The following is a 21,716-nucleotide window of genomic DNA, read 5'->3' as shown; positions in this document are numbered from 1 at the left end:
TAGTAAGTCAATCCATGTATTTTCACAAGGCATCTATCCTAACAAGGTTCCGTGCTGGTGTTTGTGAGAGTAGGAGAGTAATCTGAGATGGCTACCAGTAGATTGGAATCGAGATTGACCTTCTAGTTGTATTTTGGCCATTAATTGACTCCCTGACCTTGAGCAAGTCACTTTCTCTGTCTGGGCTGTGAGTCAGTTCCTTCTTTTAAAATGACTATTAGTCTTATGATTGAGGCATAGAATTTAACTCTTGAAGTGGTTTTGGAGCTCATCTTTATCTTGCAGGTCCAAAGAAATTAATTAAGTTTCTGAAAGGCACTGAGTCAGAAAAAGATCTTGTACTATAACTTGGTCTTCCTGGTCCTCAATCTATGGATGAGTTTTGAAATTCTTCCAATCATGAAATCTTGTCATTCCATGATCGAAGTATAAGAGAGTATTTCTGCTCTGCTCTAAAGGATCCCATAATCAAATTGAGGGATACTTAACACACATAAATAGTTATTATAAGATAACAAAGGAGGTCCTATCAGCAGGACAACAAACACTTCTTTGGCCATTCAGAGATGCAAGTTGTCAGGAAAATCCCTGATATTTGAGCTGAGCTCTTTAAAAATGGATTGATGGAAAAGATCATTATGGAGGAGAAAAGTAGCCAGAGCAAAGTCAAGGACATGATAAGCCAGGAGGACATTAACTGAATCTGTCCAACAGGAGCGGATGGTTAGATAGGGTTTACAAATAATAGTCCTCAGGGCGAGGGAATTTATGGTGTCTGTCTTTCCCATTCCATGGGGCTGATCTGAAGTTATCTATCTATGGTGAGGCAATCTGACGTCAGTCTATAACAGGGGGAAGTAGAATGTGTTAACTATGACCAAGATCTCTTATAATTAATTATATGCTAATTTCTGATCTGTCCTCAAGCAGTTTTATTTTTAAATGACATTTTAAGCATAACTGATACACAGTGTCCCTGGCACCAGTGCTCGATAATTTAATTGGTAGAATAATGAAGAACAATTGACATATTTTGCCAGTAGTTCTTTGGAACAGATTGTTTAAATAAGTACAATTGTTTATAAACAGAAATGTGTGAGACCTAGCTGGCTTGATAAATTTCCTGCTTTATGTAGAAATGGTGGAAAGGTGAGAGAGAGACTAAAAGTATATTTAGGGGGGCGCCTGGGCAGCTCAGTTGGTTAAGTGGCTGCCTTTGGCTCGGGTCATAATTCCAGGGTCCTAGGAATGATCCCTGAGTCAGGCTTCCTGCTCAGCAGAGAGTCTGCTTCTCTCTCCCTATCTGCCTGCTGCTCTGCTTGCTGGTGCTCTCTATAAAATAAATAAATAAAATCTCAAAAAAAAATAATAGTTTCATGTTTAGGGATGCCTGCCTGGCTAAAGCATGTGACTCTTGATCTCAGGGTCGTGAGTTCATACCCCACATTGGGCATGGAGCCTACTTTATATAAATAAATAAAACATTTTTTAAAAATAAAAGTTTCATGTTTAGCATGGGTAATTAGAGAAATTTTATTATGGCAGGACAATAGCAGTATATATACTTTAAAAACAAGGAAACCTCAAGACAACAAACAATAAAATAGAAATCGCAAAACAGGATGAGAGAAATAAGACCTAACATTTATGTCAATAAATGTAAATAAAGTCCCTATTAGATGATAAGAACTTTCATCTAAAACAAAATATAGCTATGTTCTCTATTCACCTAAAACATAATTACATAAAAGATTCACAAATACGAGGATAGAGAAAAATTGAACAAAAATAAAGCAAAAACATATTTTAAAATAAAAAAAAATAAGTAAGAGAGAAAATAACACAAGAGTGGCAGTATTAATACTGGTTAAAATAAAACTTGTGGGGCACCTGGGTGGCTCAGTGGGTTAAAGCCTCTGCCTTCGGCTCAGGTCTTGATCCCAGGGTCCTGGGATCAAGACCCATGTCAGGCTCTCTGCTCAGCAGGGAGCCTGTTTCCCCTCTTCTCTCTCTGCCTGCCTCTCTGCCTACTTGTGATCTCTCTCTGTCAAATAAATAAACAAAATCTTTAAAAATAAATAAATAAATAAATAAAATAAAACTTAAGGAATAAAAGTTTTGGATAGAAGGATTGTTTTATAAAAGGTGTGAATGTATAATGTATTATAACACAGAAATATAGAGAGCAAAGCTATTAGAAGACAAAAGCTGGAAAGAAACAAAATTGTTATGGAAAAAATAGCACACCATACTTAGTCTTCAATAAGTCATGAAGTCAAAAACAAATAGAATGTAAATGTGCTTAATAAGGTTAATTTGGTTAAATTAACTTTGTGTCTTATAGATGATATAATCAAACTTTTTATCTTACAGGTGATATAATCAAATATCCATGGATCACTTATTAAAAATTACTTTATAGTGAGGAAAAAAAGCCTCACTAAATTCAAAAAAAGTAAATTTCTTTTTTTTTTTTTTTAAGATTTTATTTATTTGACAGAGAGAGATCATGAGTAGGCAGAGGCAGGCGGGGGGAGGGGGGAAGCAGGCTCCCCGTGAGCAGAGAGCCTGACGTAGGGCTCGATCCCAGGACCCTGGGATCATGACCCGAGCTGAAGGCAGAGGCTTAACCCACTGAGCCAGGCACCAAAAAAAGTAAATTTCTTCATAGTATAATAAAAGTGTTAGAAGTAAAAAAATAAAAATGTAAACCAAAATCTCACATGTATTAAAACAACCATCCTAAATAAATATTAGATGTTAAAGAAAGTGAAAAGTTCAAATACAGATTAAATAGAAAATTACAGCAGTGCAAAAGCTACATGTCAAAGCTTATGGCTGAAAAATGATTAAAAGATTTTATAGAAATAGTCATTCATAAAGGCTGAAGGAGTATGGACTGATGATAAATTCTGAATACACAAGCAAAATGAAAATCCTTAAGGCTCAATTCAGATAAATCCATAGCCTCAAAAGTTTTCATCATTTAATAAGGAAGAATGAAGATAAACTGCTATGAATTCAGCTCAAAAAAATCAAAAGAGGGGTGCCTGGGTGGCTCAGTGGGTTAAGACTCTGCCTTTGGCTCAGGCCATGATCTCAGGGTCCTGGGATCAAGTCCCATATTGGGCTCTCTGCTTGGCAGGGAGCCTGCTTCCTCCTCTCTCTCTGCCTGCCTCTCTGCCTACTTGTGATCTCTCTCTGTCAAATAAATAAATAAAATCTTAAAAAAAAATCAAAAGAAAAACAAAATATACTTAAAACAGGAAGAGAAAAAAATTTTTCAAGTATAATCAGAAATCACAAAAACAGTCCAGTTTATGAGTATATTCAGGAATTGATTGAAAAAAATAAGTGTGAGTTTGACAAATCTATTAAAAAAGGGAAACAAAATAAAACTCAATATGAGAAAAGTATGAACAAATTTTAAAACAAGGCTACACTTTGTATTATACTTTGTACTATGTGTATGGAGTGAAAATTTCAGCAAAATTCACAATTTCCAGAAAAACACAAATTTTGAAGGGGCAGGGGGGTGGGAGGTTGAGGAACGAGGTGGTGGGTAATAGGGAGGGCACGTACTGCATGGAGCACTGGGTGTGGTGCAAAAACAATGAACACTGTTATGCTGAAAATAAACAAATAAAAAAATGGAAAAAAAAACCCCAAAAAACACAAATAACCAAAATTACATAGGAAACCAGATATAACTATAAACATGGGAGTTATATTTAAGTCGTCAAATTTTTTAAGTTCTTAAATTCTCAAAGAATTATCTCCAGAAAGGAGTGTTTACTGTTTTGCAAATAGACTAAAACAAAATGTTTAATGAACAAATATTTCATATGCTATATAAAGTGGCCCAGATTACAGAAAACATTTAAAGCTTCTCACTTTGCATTATACAACTTATGTAACCTGGTTACCAAAAATTAACCTGGTACCTGAAGTACACGCACACACACAAGCTTACAGAATAGTCCTGAGCATAAATATAGGTATAACAACCTGAAACGAAGTTTTATCAGAATCAAATAAGTTCAGTTATTCAAAGAATGCCAAGATGGGTTGCTTATAAATATCTATTAATATAGGCCAATAGACCACGGGATCTAATAAGAATTGATGAATGACCATCTCAATAGTTTACAGAAAAAATATTTGATAATATTCAATAACCATTCCTTTTTTAAAAAAACTCTTAATTGACAAAGGAGGATATAATCTAACATCTGTAACTGTCAGTAACTGTTATTATGTATAGTCATTCCCATTAAAACCAGGATCAAAACAAAAATGCCCACCCCATCATTGTTAGATAGTCTTATTCTAGATATTCATATCAATGCAATAAGATGTGAAAGAAAAGTAAGAGTAACAAATTTATGGGAGAGTGATACAAAATCATTATTTATCAGAATATCATTATTTTCCTAAAAAAATCCTAAGTCATTAGAATGAATAGTAGATGTGTACAATTACAAAGTCAACATACAAAGAAATTAATAGTTAATGATTCGGTTTATGTGATGTTCAAGAACAGACAAAACTAATCTCTGGTGGTAGAAGTCAGAACAGTGCTTGGTCTGAGCGGGGAGCATTGCCTAAAAAGAAGTATAAAGATAGTTTCAGGGGATATGGAGTTGTTCTGTATCTTGATTGGAGTGCTAACTAATGGATGTATACTTCACATTTAATATATGTAAATATTACTGTCTGTAAATTGGAACCATACAATATATAGCCTTTCCAGGCTGGCTTCTTTCACTTAAAGGCATATTGCATTTTTGTGGCTTGATAACTCGTTTCTTTTTATCACTAAATATATTTGTATAGATGTGCCTTAGTTTCTGTATTCATTCACCTAATGATAGGCATCTTGCTTGCTTACAGGCTTTGGCAATTGTGAATCAAGCTACTATAAGCTTTGGTGTGCAGGTTTTTATGTGGACATAGTTTTCAACTCATTGGGGTAAATACCTAGATGACAATTTTGAGATCACATGATAAGACTTTTTAGCTTTGTAAGAAACTGCCTATTTTCCCAGTTATCTATACCATTTTGCATTCTCTCCAGCAATGAATGAGAGTCTCTTTTCTTTTGTCCTCACCAGCATTTGATATTATAAGTTTTTTGGACTTTAGTCGTTCTGATACGTGTGGCAGTATCTCATTGTTTTAATTTGCATTTCCCTGATGACATTTGATGTTGAACATCTTTCTGTATCCTCATTTGCCATCTGTTTATCTTCATTGTTGAGGTGTCTTTTGCCCATTTTTAAGTTGGATTGTTTTCTTATTACTGAGTTTTAAGAGTTATTTGTATATTTTAGATATAAGTCTTTTATCAGGTGTGTGTAATCTTCTAATATGTAGCTTTCCATTATCTTTCCAGGATCTTTCTCAGAGTAGAAGTTTTTAACTTTAATGAAGTCCAACTTATCTTTTTCTTTGCTTATGGATCCTACTTTTTGTGTTGTAACTAAAAACTCACCACCAAAGCCAAGATCACTTATTTTTCTCCTAAAACTTTTTAGTTTAAAAAATAAATGAATAAAAATAAATTAAAAATTTTAAAATTAAAAAAAAACTTTTTAGTTTTATAGTTTTGTGTTTTACATTTTGACCTATGACCCAATTGGAGTTAATTCTTGTGAAAGATGTAAGATCAGTCTAGATTCTTTTTTTTAAAAATTGCCTATGGATATCCAGTTGTTCCTGTACTGTGTGTTGAGGAAAAAACAGTCCTTTCTCCATTAAATTGTTTTTGTTCTTTTGTCAAAGATCAGTTGACTGTATTTGTGTGGGTTGATTTCTGGACTCTATTCTTTTCCATTGATGAATTTGTCTTTTCTTTTACCAATACTACACTGCCTTGATTATTGTAGCTTTATAGTAAGTCAGTCAGTCAGTCGGTTGAGCAGTGTCAGTCCTTTGACTATTCTTCAGTATTTATGTATATATATATATATATATATAAAGATTTTATTTATTTATTTACTTATTTGGCAGGGGGAGAGAGAGCGAGATCACAAGGCAGAGAGGCATGCAGAGGAGAGAGGGAAAGCAGGCTCCCCGCCGAGCAGAGTCCCATGCTGGGCTTGATCCCAGGACCCTGGGATCATGACCTGAACTGAAGGCAGAGGCTTTAACCCACTGAGCCACCCAGTTGCCCCCTTCTTCAATATTCTTAAGTCTTTTGCCTCTCCATATAAATTTTATAGTTTGTCAATATCTACAAAATAACTTGCTCTGGGATTTTGACTGGGATCGTATTGAATCTGTTGATCAAGTTGGGAAAAACTGATATCTTAACACATTTTCTTGTCCATGAATATGTAATAGCTCTCCATTTATTTAGATCTTGGATTTCTTTCATCAGAGTTTTGCAGTTTTCCTTATATGTAGATCTTTACATATTTTATTAGTTTTTTTATTAAGTATTTCTTGGCCTGGGGTGTTAATATAAATGGTATGCTGTTTCAAATTTCAAATTCCAATTGTTTATTGCTGATATATAGGAAAGCAATTGACTTTTATATATTAACCTTTAATTAATATATAAAACCTTTAATTAGTTACAGGATTTGTTGTTGTTGTTTTAGTTTTTGTCAGTTCTGTGGGATATTCCTCATTGACAGTTCTATCATCTGCAAGCAAGTTAATTTCTTCTTTCCCAGTCTGTACCTTTTGTTTCCTTATTCATCCCTATTGTCTCATTAGTTAGGACTTCCAGTATGATATTGAAAGGAGTGGTAAGAGGGAACATTTTTGCCTTGTTCCTGATCTGTATGCAGATTATACCTCATTAAAATAAGTTAATTAAAACTAATAGTTTTCCTGTGTTCTAGCAGTGAACATCTAGAACATAGAATGTAAGAAAAACTGTTTCCATCATAATACAAGAAAAGCTATATTTAACCAATGGCCAAGACATAAAATAAACTACAAAATTTCACTAAAATGCATAAAAGATTTGAATGAATGGACAGAGATATCAGATTCTATCTCAAAGAAAGATTTAGTATTGCAAAGATTTCCAAAATTAGTCTGTAGCCTTAATGAAATTCAAATCAAAATTCTAATAATGGAGTTTTTTATTAACCCAGAGAAAATAGTCAAGTTCATTTGGAAGCATGAACAGGCAAGAGTAGTAAAGACATTTTTAAAAAATAAGAGTAATGAGGAGGGGCTTTCTCTGCCAAAAATCAAAACATGTCATAAAGTAATAGTAGTTAAAATATTAGAGGTACAAAAAGTACCTGTATTATAGGTACCAAAAGTGCATATTAGAGAAGCAGACCACATAGAGCAGAAACAGTCTCTAGTATACTTAAGAATTTCAAATATAATAAAGGTTGCGGTCCAAAAACTGGGAAGAGGATAATTCCGTAAATGTTACTGAAAAAATTAAGTATGTAGAAACAAAGTTAGAGATTCACCACACACGTTATATGAGAGTAAATTTCAAATGGATTCAGCTATTCATCCAAGGTTCCCTAGGAAACAGTCTAGTTAAGGAGATTAGCTGTGTAGGAGGTTCCGTGCTGAGTCAATTAGTCTGGTGGAACAGAGGGCCAGTCAGGTTACCATACGGTCAATGCAGGGAGCTCAGCCCACACCAGGGGGGAGTTATGGATCTGGAATGGACCTTCAAAGTGCTAGATTGAGACAAGGGCCTTTGTACCCTGATATCGACCAGACCTTGGATTTAGGGTTTGTCCCAGAGGGTTGTAATCTTGGACGAGACCACTCCCTTTAGCTGAGAGAAATTCCAGGAGAAGAATTCAGCTGTCAGCCATCAGTAGCCAACACTCCCAGCAACTGGTGGATGAGAGCCTTCATCTTTTTTTTTTTTTAATCTTATTTTTTTTTCCCATTTTATTTATTTTTTCAGCGTAACAGTATTCATTCTTTTTGCACAACACCCAGTGCTCCATGCAAAACGTGCCCTCCCCATTACCCACCACCTGTTCCCCCAACCTCCCACCCCTGATCCTTCAAAACCCTCAGGTTGTTTTTCAGAGTCCATAGTCTCTTATGGTTCGCCTCCCCTCCCCAATGTCCATAGCCCGCTCCTCCTCTCCCAATCCCACCTCCCCCCAGCAACCCCCAGTTTGTTTTGTGAGATTAAGAGCCTTCATCTTAAAGACAGAATCTGAGTGGCACACAACATCAACTACATAGTGAAATGTAAAAGATGAAATTAGAAAACAAATAAAGGAAAATATTGATGATAAACATTCCTAAAATAGGATTGAGAAGGACTTTTTTGTGATACTTTTCCACAAAAGCTGTTGTAAAACAGCTATTGTGACAATTGGTTTTATTGAGGTGGGGAATATAGGTGGGAAGAGAAAGCAGTAGGAATAGCCATGGCATCAATGGGGTCCAAGTGTGACCTCATTGCCTGCAAGACTGGACATTTAGAGGACTGGCTTTTCCTTCCAGTGCTGCTTTTTTTCAAAGCCCTGAGAAATAAAGTATGTCAGCCTTGGTTTGTGACCTGAGCTATTACTCTTATGAGACCCTCAGGATTCATTCACGTGTGTATCTGGTAGGGAGGGGCTAGTTTTCAGTCACCCAAAGGGCCCTGCTTATTTCAAACTCAACATGTTTGTAAGAAAACATGGTGCCCAGGGAATAGTCCCCTACCTCTCCTTACAATTGCACATCCCTGGGTGGCCTTACCCCACTTTTGTGAGCCTGTTTTAGAAAGTCAAGGAGCTGCTAAACATCTAGCATGGTGAACTTTTTTCCAGATGTGCTCTCTCAGTGTCCCCGTGTTCTCACTTGCTACTTTGTTCGGAACCCTTGGGAAGGTTAATATGTGGTTTGAGACTATCGTGCTCTAGGAAGGAAGAAGACGTCCTCAGGGTTATTAATAATTATGATAGCAGTGACAATGACCATACCAGACACTGTGAGAAGCACTTTCACATATCGTCTCACCAAATCATCCTAAGTCTCCACTTCACAGATGAAGGAAGTGAGATTTAAAGTGACCAAGTTGCCCCAAATCACACAGCTAGAAGCACTCTCCTGAGTCACCTGGATATGGATTAGGATCTGATTCCAAACATCTCACTCTTTGTACTTCCTCTAGTTCCTCTTGGGTCCCATTCAATGAGACAGGTTATGCGGACCACTTAATGTGCAGCTATTATGAGATCAGTGATCTCAGTCTTGGCTTCTCACAGATCCATCAGAGGGCTTTCCAAAAATCCTGTTGGTTTGGAGACTATGTATTAGATGCACACAAAAATACTCTAGAATACAAAATCGGTATCTTCTTAAAAGCTAATGTTACCTCCATTCCTAAACTTTGAGATTGTATCATTGGATGATCCTGTGACTATCTGAGACTTTTTTTACAACTTTATTTTCATATTAACCTAACAGAAATGATAACATAGAACATAGAGGCTTCACTTGACTTAGAAATTTTAGGTGCCGCCATACATCCTCCTATGTGGTGGGGAATTGGAGCTCTGAACAGTTAGAAAGCCTTGGTTTTCAATTACCCTATGGTTCACTTATTTGTGGAGCATAACAAATAACACGGAGGACATTGGGAGATGGAGAGGAGAAGAGAGTTGAGGGAAATTGGAAGGGGAGGTGAACCATGAGAGACTATGGACTCTGAAAAACAACCTGAGGGTTTTGAAGGGGTGGGAGGGGGTGGTGGGAGGTCGGGAGAGCCAGGTGATGGGTATTAAGGAGGGCACGTATTGCATGGAGCACTGGGTGTGGTGCAAAAACAATGAATTCTGTTACGCTGAAAAGAAATTGAAAAAAAAAAAAGGTTTCAACTTAAAAAAAAAAGCCTCGGTTTAAGTTTCAGACCTACCACTTACTACTTATGTGATTTTTTTTTTTTACTACCTATGTGATCTTGATCTTGATATTTCTCCTTAAACTGAAGGAAGCCAACTAGATATTTGAGCAGCAGAATGACATGCTGGGTGTTGGAGGATACCTCTTTCTAGAATACTAGAAAACTAGAGACAAAGATGTTGTTCAAGGGCTAGAGGGTATTGATAATGCTACTTTTACCCACCCACCTGAGCCTTCATGCAGTTCAGGATAAGGAGAGCAATCTGATGCTGATTTGGGCTTAAGAGTTAGGAGACCTGTTCTTTGTAAGGGCTCCTTAAATTGAAGCACATACATTATTAGCCATAGTTCTTCGAAAATGAAGATGTAAGACCCGAGCCTAAAAGAGCAGTGACAGCAAGAATCTGTTATGACTTCAGATTTTATAAAGACCCTAGCCACTGAGGACCTGGAAGTCCAGGATCCCATGCCAAGGATCGCTGTATCTGCTTCTGCTCTGTGCATTCTTCTCAACTCTGATTCAGTAAATTAGGACCTTAACCTTAACCTTAACTTGGAGTGGGCATATGTCCCAGCTCTATTACCTTCATGCTTCAAGACTGACAGAGAAGTACGAGACCACAACTGGGAATTCTGCTTCTGTCGTTACACCATTCAAGCTGACAACTCTGATTCAGTAAATTAGGACCTTAACCTTAACCTTAACTTGGAGTGGGCATATGTCCCAGCTCTATTACCTTCATGCTTCAAGACTGACAGAGAAGTACGAGACCACAACTGGGAATTCTGCTTCTGTCGTTACACCATTCAAGCTGACAACTCAGGCAGCACAGACTCCAGTCTCCAGCAAGAAGCCAGTGTTTGATCTCAAAGCAAGTCTGTCTCGTCCCCTCAACTATGAGCCACACAAAGGCAAACTGAAACCATGGGGTCAATCTAAAGAAAATAATTCTCTGAAGGAACATGTAAACAGAGTTAGCTTCCACAAGAAAACTTACAAACAACCTCCTCTCCAGACTAGGGAGGAACAACGGAAACAACATGAGCAAAGACGAAAGGAGAAGAAAGCAAAGGTTTTAGGAGCTCGGAGAGGCCTCATTATGGCTGAAGATTGATTAACATCCTGTAAATAGTATCTTATTCTGAACCCTTTCTTTAGTGTAAATATTTTTTTCTACTGTCTTCCCCACTTTAGTCAAAAGACTCTTCTGCTTTGTTCACTATCTATGTAGTGTTGGTGGTTCTCCTCACATGCTACATCCCTGAAAAGATGTTACTAACCTTAAAGCTCAGATTCTTTCAAATGGTTTTTACCTATCTCTGTACAATTCAGTTTTCCAGTGACTCATCCTATAGATTCTTGACCTAGATTTTTCAATTAGCAATAATCGCGCCTCGGATAAACCTCACTGGCTACGATACTGCCACTGCGCAAAGCTTGACCTAGATTTTTAATGTCAAGTTCCCTCTACTGACAGAACTGGGATCCTCTTCTAGACAGAAGCATTTACCTGATGGGAGGTAGTTCTCCCACGAGATTTAGTAGAACTTGGACCACTAATAAGCTGAGAAAGCCACTTCTTCCTCCTTTAGAAAATCAAGTAGTCTTAATGAAACAGGGAACCAAATGAGTTAGTGATGGCATATTCTACTTTGAGAAGTGTTTTGTTACCTATGCATGTTTGTTCAGATCACTTGATGTAATTGCTGTCTGTCACTCAATATATTCTTAAAAACTCTAAAAAAAAAAAAAAAAAAAAAAAGGTGGTGGGATTAAGGTGGTGCTGTAAGAGGAAATAATCACTTCTTACACACATGGAGGCAGCTTTGGAGCCCGCCAAGGACCTCTCTGTCTTCTCCAGTTGCTATACTCATGCTCTCCCTTTCAGAAGAACCGCATTGTGTCTTGGCTACTACCCAATGTAATCATACTGCCCATTTCCCAAACTTTCCTTCATAAGCACCGGACAGGCACATGATTCCTCCTAGCTTTTGTTCTGGTGTCATTCTGGAGAAGCATTGATTTGTGTCCTTTAAGGTTGCTTAGCAATGAGACACAGGAGGCAGGGTGAGCAGATAGAATTTCACAGATGTCTCTTGCTTCTCCCTGTTGCATTTGTTTCCACCCTCTGTTTCAGCTCATTTTAGTCTTTTTATTGCTCTGTAAAGTCTTGATCTCAGTTTTTATATTACACGACTTATGTTTGTGCCTGTTCTATTGTTATCCACCTTGAAGACTTTTTGAAAGCATGAAAGGCACACACTATAAACAAGTTATATCATTTCGGATTTCCATGTCTGTGGTGGGATCATGGCATACATGATATTAGATACATGCCAGTGAAACTGTGCTGGGGAAACACCTGGAAATTTACTTTCATGTGGAGGCACCCAAGAAATCTGAGCAGGCATCTGACAGACTTCTGCCATGCTAGAATGGGCACAGAAGGATGAGCTGGCATCCAAAATATCGCATGGCAACCATCCCCATCTCCAGGGAAGCTTTGCCAGGAAGTTTGTTTACTACAATAAATTGTATAGAACAGAAATATTGGGGTTTTGACATGGGTTCTAGCAGCGCATTTGTGAAATGGCAGAATATGGAAAGAACGGGAGTTTGGGGGTTAGACAGGCCTGGGTCTGAACCTCAGGCAAGAAAGATACAAGATTCATGACCAAGAAAGTTAACTCATGGTGTAGCTCGGTGCTTTCCCTGACACACCAACATACACCCATGCCTCACTAGATCCCTGCACTTCCTACCCCACCAAACAGAACCTGGCAAGCCCAGCTCAGAGAGAGATTTAAGGAGCCAGGCAGCCTCCTTAACTGTAACAGTAGCCTGTCAGATCTTACTTTAAATGTCATGAAACCATTTTTTACAGGAATATAAATTTCTAATTTAGCTTTTCCCTTTACACATTCCTTTGGCATATGTGCTAAGCACATGTTTAAAAAAAACTAGCTATAGTTCAATTCTGATTTTCTTACTTTAAAATGATCAGCACTTCACACTTTTATGCATAATTCATTATATAAACCATAGATCTTTTTTGAGCTCATAGGAGGGTGGACAAGTGTGAAAATACAGTTTTGTGGGTCATACCAAGTCAGCACCTGCAGGAATTCCATACACACAGTATTCCATACTGTTTCTATCCAGGTGACTTCCAGTGCACAAGTATTCAGCTAGAAGTATCTGAACATCACTATGCAGCATTTGGAAATGGTGTGAGGAAGAAAAATGCTACAACTTCCTGCTTCAAGGCACTTGGTTTTTTCTTTGCCTCCTAAAGTTTGAAATTAGGACTCTGTTTAAGCACACATCTTCATCTAGGTTCATGTTAGAAAAACTTCTGCTTGTTGTAACATCTCTGAAGCCAAGATGCCTATTACAGTTGCTGTCAGCCAGGCAGCACTCATGACAGTCATCATTGTCTGGACACAGCTGAGTTTTGGTTGTAGCTGTTCACCTCATCCCTCCATTTGAAGCAGATGCATATTTAACTGCTTTTTCTAAAGGCACCACAAAGATTCACTCAGCATTGAAATAAAAAGTTATTGTGTATGCAGAGGACATTGAAGTGGGGCAGCAGGGCATCAATTTGATACTTGCGGAACAAATGTCCATCATTGTAAGAATGGTCTCCATTCCATAGTCCAAACCCAACAATCAAGTCCTAGATGAGATCTAGGGAAAGAAAACACCCACAAAACAGTTAAAATTAGGTTATGTTTTGTTGCTGAGATGCTTACAAAAGGGTTGACAATTACTTAATGACATAAGTGAAGGAATATGAAAAAAACTGTCTGGGTGAGTCTAAAGCAGTTCTTTCAATAAGTATAAAATAAAAATTATAACTGTGGGGCACCTGGGTGGCTCAGTCAGTTAAGCATCTGATTTCAACTCAGGTCATGATCTCAACTCAGTTCAAAATCTCATCATGATTTCAACTCAGGGGTCCTGAATCCAGCCCCTCACGGGGCTCTGTGCTCAGCAGAGAGTCTGCTTCTCCTTGTCCCTCTGCCCTTCCCCTGCTTGCGCTCTCTCTCTCAAATAAATAAAATCATTTTTAAAAATCGTAATTCTAGGGACACCTGGGTGGCTCAGCGGGTTAAGCCTCTACCTTCGGCTTAGGTCATGGTCCCAGGGTCCTGGGATCCAGCCCCACATCAGGCTCTCTGCTCAGCAGGGAGCCTGCTTTTCCCTCTCTATCTGCCTGTCTCTCTGCCTACTTCTGCCTACTTGTGATTTCTCTCTCTGTCAAATAAATACATAAATAATCTTTAAAAAATCATAATTATATGAAAGCATTATGTCATAGTTTGTATTTTTTTAACCCACACATAAAACAATAGTATTTTACTTCTTCTAGTTGATGAAATCTGGTACTTAAAGTAGAAGAGCTAAAATTTCCTTAGATAACTATTATATCTATTATCCAGTTGTTAGCCTGGAAAAACTTACAAAATTTACTGCCAGAATTGCATGTCTGGCCACAGGCTGATGTACCCTCAGATGGTTTTGACAGGAACAACAAAGATTTCATGGTTTTGCAGATGGAGATGCTAAAGTCCAGAATCTAAAAGTCTCCATTCAATCACTAGACATTTATTTAATCAAATGGATCATAAGATGTGAATCATGGATACCCTTTTCCCAGTGTTCCATGTTGACTCTTGGGCTTAGAGGGGAAAACAGGGGAAGAAGAGGCAAAAGAGAAAAGAGAAGAGAAGCAGGTAGGAGGACCCTTCTCTACTGGCAGCTATTCATTACCCCTTCGTAGTGTTTATTTTCTTTAGCCTCTGCTCCAAGACACCTTCTCCACAATTCCCTCTCACCTTTTCCTTTTCTCTCCACCCTTATCTTCTTCCTTTGCTTTTGTCCCCTCCTTCCCTCTCTTCCTGTCCTTCTAAACCTTGACATGGTGGATTAACTGGAGTGGGAAGGGAATGGAGACTATAGGGAGAAAGCTGCACAAACAGCAGGCCTTGAAAAAAGACTTTAAAAACTTAAAATTACCAATCTGTCTTCATCTCAAATCCTACTAGATTGGGAGTTGCAAACTACAGCCTGCTGCCTCTTCTGTAAATAAAGTTTTATTGAGTCACAGACACACCCATTCATGTACATCTTTCCTCCATCTGCTTTTACACTACGATGACAGAATTGAGTACTTGCAAGAGAGACCATATTCACAAAGCCTAAAATATTTACTAGTCTGTCTAGATTTGTGCTTCCCCAAGAATATCCTGCAGAATTCTAGTTCTGCAAAATGTTAAACAGATAGTGCTGGGAAGAAAAAGATTCTCAGGTCAAATAATTTTGGAAACTTTGCTTTTCAGTCACAAGACTTCTTGGAGCCTTTAATATGCTAATGTGCATTGTGAATTTCTGAGAGTAGCTGAAGAATACAGCATTTTCCCAAGTTTTTTCACAGAGCTCTTGATGAGGAAAGAGTTCCTCAGAACACATACTGGAAAATATCTCTTCAACAATATACAAGATACATAAGTGAGAAAAGCAAAATGTGTCCATACACATTCAGCTGTATAAAGAATGGGAAGGGAAAATGTAGTTAAGGGCTCGCTTGTGAATGTTTCAATTATCTCTTGAAAAGTCCATAATAAACTGGTAACATTGCTTACTTTAGGTGAGTTACAGCTGGGACGGAGACTTTTCGCTGTATTTTTCTGCATTTTGACTTTTCAATCATTCCAGTATACTTTACTATCTAAATAATCAATCTGTCAATCAACATAACTAAGTCTTGAAACAAAAATGTAAAATGGTAAACCACTTCAGAAAACAGTTTGACAATTTTTAACAAAGGTAAATATACACTTACCATATGTCCCAGCAGTTCTCCTCCTAGGTATTTACCCAAGAGAAATGAAAACATATGTCCATAGAAAGACTTGTAAACAAACATTCATAGCCGCTTTATTCATAATAGTTCTAAGCTGGAAACAAACCAAATGTTTGTCATTAGATGAGTGAATTCAAATTGGGGCATAGCCATGTAATGGAATACGACTCAGCCATAAAAAAGGAGCAAACTACTGATGCAGCAAATGAATAAATTTCACAGATGTTACAAAGCAAGACACAAAATATTCTATCTAAATCCACTTATGTAAATATCTAAAACAGAAGAAACAAACCTAATAGTGATAGAAGTCAGATGATTGGTTGCCTGGAGTAGGTGTAGAGGAGGAGATCTGATTGCAAAGGAACACAAGGGAACTTTCCAGGGAAACAGAAATTTCACCATATCTTAATTATGGTGCTGGCTACACAAATATGTAACTTGTCAAAACTCATCAAGTACAGGTTGTGTGGATGTGTGGATTTAATTGCATATAAATCATACCTCAATAAAGTTCATTTTAAAAGGAAAGAAAGAACCATTTCCCTGAATCAATCAAAAGGGAGCCATGAAAAAGGAAGGAGTATGCAAGAATGAAAAGATGGATTGAAGTCAGCCCTCCAGTATGACTGCACGCAGGATAAGTCTCTGCCCTACAGTATGGGAACCCCAGAGAAATGAGCACTGCACTGGTTCTTTTTTTTGCTACCTGGGGATTCTTGTTTACAAACAGGCTGTACAGGAACAGAGCTGTTCCACCTGGTTGAAGGGCTCTGTTTACCATGAGTGAGATTGGTGACCCTTTCTCTCATTTGCTGTGTGGCAGATCAAACTATAAAGCTGTCCCTGATGGTATTCCCTGTTACTGGGACCTCACAATTCAAAGGGTAGCTACGTTGTCATTTGGGGTATAACAGCTAGTGAAAATGTAAGCAACAGAGCTGACTTTGCTCCAGCCCTGAAAGGTTATTCCCAATGGGTTGTCTTCAGCTTATAAACCAACTGGACTCCAGAATAAAAGATAAGAAAAAGGGCTTTCGACTCTTAGAACACATTTCCTGATGGAAACAGCATTACGGATCATTAAATACGTACATACCTACAAACCAACATCTTAAAGTCCACCAAGTATGAACTAAGGTATTGTGGACCTAATCTAACCTCAAGGCAGCCAGTGTTCTTTTTTCCCTTTCCCACTTCAGAGCCAAGTGTCTTTTCATACTGAGTGTAGAGATCAGCCTTATCTGCAGACCTTTAAAGGTAAGTCTTCTTTCTTACAACATAGTAAAAAACCTAGTGGTTGTCTTTGCTTACAGATGTCCACATGTACTCTAGAAGATATGTCTAGACAAACATACAGACCTACTGAGGACTGTAACACAGGAATGAAATGTGGAGCCAAAGCTGGGTAGGATCTGACTCAGAACCTGCACACAGAGCAAGACAGACCTGGGCTTGCAGCTTAGGACTGTCGCATTCCAACTGTGAGATCTCAAGCAAATAACTTAAACCCCTTTGCATGTAAAATGGTAAACCACTTCATCTGTAAGCTGTGGCAATAATACCTATCTTGAAAAGTTATTATGTGGGTTTAATGAAATAATGTAGGCATTCATTTACTATTGCCATGTAACAAACTTCCCCAAACCTTAGTGGCTTAAATCAATGACACCATTTATTTTGTTCACATACCTGCATTTTGGATAGGACTTAGTGGGGAGAGCTTGTCTCTACTTCACTTGGCATCAACTAGGCTGAAATCACCTGAAGATTGATTTACTCACATGCCTGGCAGTAAATGCTGGGGAGACTCCTAGAGCTGGGGGCTTAAAGAGCTGGGACTCCTTGGGCATGTCCATCTCTCTGTGATCCATACAGAATGGCAGCATTACCTTATTGCATGCCATCTTCAACGACCTCGTAGTAGAACTTGGAACTCATAGTGTCACTTCGACCATAGTATCTCAATGAATGTCAACACACTGTAAGAAGAACCTGTGGGGGTGCCTGGGTGGCTCACTTGGTTGGGCGGCTGCCTTTGACTCAGGTCCTGGTCCCGGAGTCCCAGGATCAAGTTCTGCAGCAGACTCCCGGCTCCGCGGGGAATCTGATTCTCCCTCAGGCCTTCTTCCCTTTCGTGCTCTCTCTCACTGTCTCTCTCTCAAATGAATAAATAGATAGATAGATAAAATCTTAAAAAAAAAAAAACCTGTGGGATGAGATATTTTGGGGCAGTCTTGTTGGAGAAATATAATCTGGCAGAGTAGGAGAGTACGTCACACAGTACCTGAAACATGTAGGACCAGATAAATGATATCTTTTTGACCATTCATACTGCTATCACCACTGTTACTACTATCATGTATTATTATTATTAGCATAATTGCCGGTAAACCTGAGGCAACTCTCACTATTGATGTTCTTATTGATGTTCTGATACTTGTCCTTCCTTTGGTGGGTGACAGCCATAGACACAATATCACTTCCAGGAAATCATTTAGTGGAAACCTTGTGTTGGCCTAAAACTTCTACAACATAATTCCCAGTGAGGGAAGGCGATATCATGATTGTGAGCAGAGAGGGCTGAACACACAAGCTGTAAATAAAATTAAAGCTGGGGAACAGGAAGCAAAGACAGGAGCCGCCTCTGTGGTGAAGAGACGGTGAGGATGTCCATGGAGCCCCTTGTCCCCAGCTCTCCTCTCCCCCTGGAAAAGAAATGCAGCATGAGCTTACTAAGTCCTTTAACTCACAGTGTGTCATACCCACAACACAATGTATAGATTTCTCTGGACTTGTGTCCCTCTGTATAGCCCCATTGAAGACCAAGGGCAGAATTTAGACTTCATCAGTTGAAAGACATTCATTTGGTAAGAGACCCAAGAGAAAATAAAGACCGTAAATCCAAAGTGCAAAATTATGAAGTTAGTATAGAACTATTTTAATGGGAAAAGATCCCTACAACTGCTCCTAATCCTCCCCTGGTTTATGATGTTCTCAAAAAGTGGTTCCATTTACAAGCTGACCCACTTGTTATGGGCTAGCTCCTGAGCTATTCCAATTGCTCTCTTGCAGTCTGTTTCTGAACCTAGGCTGCCCAGTTGGGCTCCACATCCACCTGGTGTGAGCACAACACTAGGAATAATAAACATACCTTTTGAGGTTGTGTTTTACAAATGCAAATTAATCTCACCAAAGGCAGAAAGTTTAGATTCCCTTTGTTCTTGGCTCACTTTGGACTAAAAAGTTATAGAAGATAACAGATCCAGTCAGGCCAGAAGGCACTGTTGCCAGAAAAAAACCACAACTGTAGTTGCCAAGCAGAGTGGGATGGAGCACTGCTGTAGGCTACCTGATTATTTGTATTTGGAACTTACTGAATGCCTGGACCCTTTCCTGCGTGGCCTCCCCTGCCCTACCTCTTTTCTGTAACTCATGTGGATGATGTGGCCTACTCTTCTGACAGATCTAGTTTCCAGTCCCTCTGCACTCCCTTAGCAGCATCTATCAAGTTTGGTGAGATTGGAATCACAAGGAAGTGATTAAAACACACACATACACACACACACCCCAATAGCATAGTCTGTTCCCTGATAATCAGTTTCTGATTCAGTCTAGAATAGGAACCTAATAGTTAATATTTCTAACAGGTTTCTAGTTGATACTGATGGAGCTGGTGGTACACACTTAGAGTAGTTCTTCTAATAGTTCATATACCTCTACTGTATTTGTTATATTCTGATTTTCATTATTATTTGCATAGCAAAGACTTAGCACTGTCCAATTGGAATAAATATGAGCCACATATATCATTTTAAACTGTGTAGTAGACACATTAATAACAAGGTAAGATTAATTTTAATGACATTTTGTTTAACCAAATATATCCAAATATTATTTCAACACATCATCAATACGAAAAATTATTACTGAGATATCCTACATTTTTTGGTAAACCTTCAAAATTAGTTATGTATTTCATACTTCCTGAACATTTCAGTTTGAACTACCCACATTTGGAATGCTCAATAGCCACATGTGGCTAATGGCTACCATATTGAGGAGTGCAGACTTAGACGTAGTACTGTGTGCTAGACAGTGTTATAAACCCTTTATACATTACTCATTTAACCCTCACAGTAATCCTATGAGATAGTGTTATTAACCTCAGTTTATAGACGAGGAAATTAAGGCGCAGAGAGCTTAAGTGATTTACCCGAGGTCACTGGACTAGAACATGGGGATAAGGGGTTTGAATCTTGGCAGTCTGGCTTCAGGGTCAGCCTCATTACTCAAGGCCTTCCCACTCAACCACAATTCCTTGGAGGATAGGGAAGAAATATTATTTCGTTGCATATTCCCATAGCATAAACAACTATTAGCTCAGAGAGGATACCCAGTAAATATGTGCTAAATTAATTAAATGAGTGAGAGAGGAAGATGAGGGGGTGACAAGGAATTTGTCAAATGTTCGGCCAACAGGATTAGGTGCCTTCAATCTCAGTGTGTATGATTGGTAAGAAGGATTTTTTTTTTTTGGTTTATTAAGTTTTTTATTTTCTTTCCAGCATAGTTAACATACAGTGTTAGATTCATTTCAGGTGTACAACATAGTGATTCAATAATTCTATATATCATTACTCCGTGATCATCATGATAAATGTAATTTTAATCCCCTTCACCTATTTCACCCATTCCTCTCCCACCTTCCCTCTGATATGCTTTATTTTAAATGAGTAACCTCAGTTAAGGTTTTTTGTTTGTTTTTCAACAGAAACATTTTTACTTGAAACATACTTCAGAATACATGGTTCTAAAAGGTACATATATTACATTCCATCCAAGCAAAATAAAATACACATTTTCTTCATGTATACACAGAAGAATGCCCTGTTTAAATCACATAAAAAGCGGGGCCCCTGGGTGGCTCAGTCAGTTAAGCATCTGCCTTTAGCTCAGGTCATGATCCCAGGGTTCTGCTCCCAGGCCATAATCCCAAACTCCCTGCTCAGTGGGGACACTGCTTCTCCCTCTCCTACTGCCTGACACTCTCACTGTTTGTGAGCATGTGCTCTCTGTCAAATAAATAAATAAAATCTTTTAAAAATCACATAAAAAGAATCATAACAAATATTACAAATTTAAGAAGACTGGAATTATGCCAAGTATTTTCCAATCACAATGGTATAAAACTAAAGATGAACAACAAGACAAAGCTGGAAAATCGACAATGAAAATATTAAATATTTAATATATAAATCTTAACACACTGCTGCACAAACAATGGACCAAATAAATCAAAATTCAAATCAAAGTATGTCTCAAAACAAAAGAAAGAGAAAACACAACATTCTAAAACCTATGGGATGCAGCAAAAGCAGTTAGAGTGAAATTCATGCTATACATGTTTGTATTAAGGAAAAAAAAAGGTCAAATAATCAACATTACATCACAAGAAACTAGAAAAAGAAGAAACTTAGCTGAAATTTTTAAAAAAATTTTTACCTGAAATTTACTAGAGGAAGGAAATAGGAAAAATCAGAAATAAATAAAATAGAGACCAGAATGAATAATAAAATAACACTGAAAATAATGACCAGTTTTTCCAAATAAATAAATTAAATTGGCAATGTTTTAACTACATTAATGAAGAAAAAAACAAGAGAAGACCAAAAACCAAAATGAAAAATGAAAGAGAAAACAATACAACAGATAATCACATAAATATATAGTGTGATAACAGGTTACTATAAAAATTATATACCAACAAATCAGATAACTTAGGGAAAAAAACATAATTCTTAAAAACACATGTTACCAAGATTGAATCATGAATCTTCAATCCAAAAATAAAGGAAATCTTAAACCAATAACAAGAATGAAAGTTAAATTAGTTGATACTGAGGCAGGATCAAAACAACACAAGAACAGAAAAGTCTAGTTTTTTTGATCTAAGTATTGCTATTCCAGCTTTCTTTTGACATCCATATGCATGAAAAATATTTCTCC

At 37.7% G+C, this 21,716-nt stretch overlaps 1 protein-coding gene and 1 pseudogene across 7 annotated transcripts in view; one reads left to right on the top strand and one right to left on the bottom strand.

The window, feature by feature from the left end:
- The window catches only part of TMEM108 (transmembrane protein 108), a 371,538-nt gene that overhangs the window by 314,483 nt on the left and 35,339 nt on the right, over positions 1–21,716 (top strand). The gene's annotated exons all lie outside the window — the stretch shown is intronic.
- LOC123940996 lies at positions 11,162–11,276 on the bottom strand (annotated as a pseudogene).

This window comes from Meles meles, chromosome 4 (assembly GCF_922984935.1).
Source record: "Meles meles chromosome 4, mMelMel3.1 paternal haplotype, whole genome shotgun sequence".
NCBI lineage: Eukaryota > Metazoa > Chordata > Mammalia > Carnivora > Mustelidae > Meles > Meles meles.
This window is presented reverse-complemented; position numbering and strand designations above follow the sequence as displayed.